At 32.4% G+C, this 3,725-nt stretch overlaps 1 protein-coding gene across 1 annotated transcript in view; it reads left to right on the top strand.

The window, feature by feature from the left end:
* LOC133647169 (mitochondrial 2-oxodicarboxylate carrier-like) overlaps positions 1 to 3,725 on the top strand; it is a 49,115-nt gene that overhangs the window by 857 nt on the left and 44,533 nt on the right. The gene's annotated exons all lie outside the window — the stretch shown is intronic.

A 3,725-nucleotide genomic window follows, 5' to 3' on the forward strand; every position in this document is an offset into this window, starting at 1 on the left:
AAAGTGCTACAGTGTATTAAAAAAATACAAAAATTAGCAAAAAATGTAATTAAATATAAAAAGATGTATTTATATAATAATGCAATATATATTTCTGTAATAATTAATAATAATAATAATAGATTTCATTTGTAAAAAGCACTTTACATTGAGTAAACAACCTCAAAGTGCTACAGTGTATTAAAAAAAAATAAAAATAAAAAGATAATAATAAAAAAATAAAAAAATAAAAACTAGAACTAGTATGCATATATCTAAAACAAGGCTTTTAAGCCTTTTTTCTGTTTTTGTTGTAAATTGTGTTTTTCGTTGCCACTATTTTTTTGTTGTTGTTGCAAATATATGTTTAGTTGACAATGTTTTTTGAGGTGCAAATAATTGTTCGACTTTTTTTGTTTGCAATTGTTTGTTTGCAAATTTGGGTACACGCACAAATATGTTTTGGTTCCAAATTTAAAATAAAAAAATAAATAAAAAGATAATAAAAACAGCCAAATAGCTAGAACTAGTATGCATATATCTAAAACAAGGCTTTTTTAAAAGGAAGGGTTTTCAAGCCTTTTTTCTGTTTTTGTTGTAAATTGTGTTTTTCGTTGCCACTATTTTTTTGTTGTTGTTGTTGTTGCAAATATATGTTTAGTTTACAATGTTTTCTGAGGTGCAAATAATTGTTATTCTTTTTGTTGTTTGCAATTGGTTTGTTTGCAAATTTGGGTTACACGTACACATATGTTTTGGTTCCAAATTCAAAAAACAAAAATAAACTAAACTAAAACGTTTCAGTTACAAATACTTCAGCAGTCACGTAACAGATTAAGAGATTTAGGCCCAAGGTTTAGGTTAAGTTGTGACCAAAATTAATTTGCCACTAAAACCTTCTTCTTGTAAATCTTTAATTGTAGTTCTTTCTTTTTTCTTTTTTTTAGCGACTGAGCTGCCAGTATGTTTGTTTTGAATAATTGTTTTAGTATATATATATATATATATATATATATATATATATATATATATATATATATATATATATATATATATATATATATATATATATATATATATATATATATATATATATATATATATATATATATATATATATATATATATATATATATATATATATATATATATATATATATATATATATATATATATATATATATATATATATATATATATTCTTTCACCCAAAACAATTGGTTCGAGATAAAAAACAATATTTGCAAAAACTAAATTACAAAAGGAAAACGTATTTTTTTTAACAAATACATTTTTAGCTACTCCTTTTATTCTGCAGATATGTTTTAAGGTTACAAATAATTGTTTTAGTTGCGTGTATATTTTTTTATTGTTTGCACATTTCTTTGGGGCTGCAAATTATTGTTTTGGGGGAAAATAAAAAATGTTTGTGGTTACAAAACGTCTTTGGTTACCATTTGTTTAACAGTCACACCCATATATGGTCACGGTCTTTTAACGTTCTGTACAGCAATGGCCCCGCCCACACGATTTGGATTAAATCGTAAAAAAATGATCTGCAACGAAAAACCTTCAGGTTTTGAAAATATATATCTTTATTTTATTTATTTTTTGGTTTCAAATCTTTTTTTTTCCTTCCTTTTTTGTTTGTTTATTAATTGGTTTGAAATAAATAAAATAATTGCAACAAAAATGTATTAGATACGAAAAAAATACATTTTTTTTTCAAAATTCCGTTTTCCAAATTATTTATTTAGTTGCCACTGTTGTTTTTGCAAATATATTTCTAGGTTACAAATGTTTTGTTTTTTTTGTTCTAAATAACTGTTTTAGTTGCAAATATTTTTTGTGTGCAAAAAAACCTATACATTTTTTGGGGTTTGAAAATAAATAAATATATATTTTTAAATCCATTTTGTTGGTTGCAAATCAGTTTTTTTTGTTGTTTTGTTTGTATTTTGTATATATTCTTTTAAATTCTCGCGACTGAGCTGCCAATATTTTACCGTGAAATCTGACTTTTTAATGACGTGTAATCTATATTATGTTGCAAATATATCTAATTTAGACAGAAAACAAAAAAATAATCCATAAAACACAAAATACATATTTCTTAATACGTACCCATAAATATAGGCCTAAAAAAAAAAAAAATCAGAAAGTGCAAAAATGTCCTATAAAAAACTGAGCTTCGTAAACATAAATAAAAATATATCTATTATTTGTCATTATGTGACAAAAACCTCGCTTTGTGCATCTGAACGTCATTGCCATTGCGCACGCTAATTCACTCACTATTCACTCACTAATCATCAATGAGATGATTTATGTTTGATTTCCTGAAATGTTTAACCAGTCCCTGCATTTCAACATTTTCCTATTTTAGGTACATTTTAACTCGGAGTGAGCTGCACGCTTATTAAAATAAATACGTTGGGGACAAGCGGTAGAAAATGCATGGATGTTCCTACCTTTCTGTCAATGTATTTAATCTGCAGTTACAGTATATTTCAAGTGCTTTTATTGCCATTGTGCTGCAGTTTGTGTCCCTAAAACTACCAACTTCATGAAAGAAAAAGGCTAAAGAAATGCAAGAAAATGTTCCAGAAGATGAGAAAAAACACGTAAACTTGTAATATGTACAAAAAGACGTATTTACAAGTTGAAACTGTGATAAAACACTACAATATTTACAAGTTGAAACTGTGATAAAACACTACAATGAAGCAGTAATACGTCAGTATTTCAACTGCAAACACAAATGTTACTTTTTTTCTATTAAAACAACTTTTGATAAAGATATTTTTACGATAAATCTAACAAAATATTCCCAACTTCGAGTCCATTTAGGTACAAAACATTAAGTCAACATTGACAACTTGTTGAGCAAGTCAAAAATAACGTTGAAACAACATGCTTTTTACGACGTTTAATCAACGTTGGGTTGTGACGTCATGATTTGACCGTTCAAATTTGGTCATTTCCCAACTAATATTCATCCATCCATCTTCTTCCGCTTATCCGAGGTTGGTTCGCGGGGGCAGCAGCCTAAGCAGAGAAGCCCAGACTTCCCTCTCCCCAGCCACTTCGTCCAGCTCCTCCCGGGGGATCCCGAGGCGTTCCCAGGCCAGCCGGGAGACATAGTCTTCCCAACGTGTCCTGGGTCTTCCCTGTGGCCTCCTACCGGTCGGACGTGACCGAAACACCTCCCTAGGGAGGCGTTCGGGTGGCATCCTGACCAGATGCCTGAACCACCTCATCTAGCTCCTCTCCATGTGGAGGAGCAACAGCTTTACTTTGAGCTCCTCCCGGATGGCAGAGCTTCTCACCCTATCTCTAAGGGAGAGCCCCGCCACCCGGCGGAGGGAACTCATTTGGGCCGCTTGTACCCGTGATCTTGTCCTTTCCGTCATGACCCAAAGCTCATGACCATAGGTGAGGATGGGAACGTAGATCGACCGGTAAATCGAGAGCTTTGTCTTCCGGCTCAGCTCCTTCTTCACCACAACGGCTCGATACAGCGTCCGCATTACTGAAGACGCCGCACCGATCCGCCTGTCGATCTCACGATCCACTCTTCCCTCACTCGTGAACAAGACTCCCAGGTACTTGAACTTCTCCACTTGGGGCAAGATCTCCTCCCCAACCCGGAGATGGCACTCCACCCTTTTCCGGGCGAGAACCATGGACTCTGACTTGGAGGCGCTGATTCCCATCCCAGTCGCTTCACACTCGGCTGCGAACCG

This window comes from Entelurus aequoreus, linkage group LG03 (assembly GCF_033978785.1).
Source record: "Entelurus aequoreus isolate RoL-2023_Sb linkage group LG03, RoL_Eaeq_v1.1, whole genome shotgun sequence".
In the NCBI taxonomy this organism is placed as follows: domain Eukaryota; kingdom Metazoa; phylum Chordata; class Actinopteri; order Syngnathiformes; family Syngnathidae; genus Entelurus; species Entelurus aequoreus.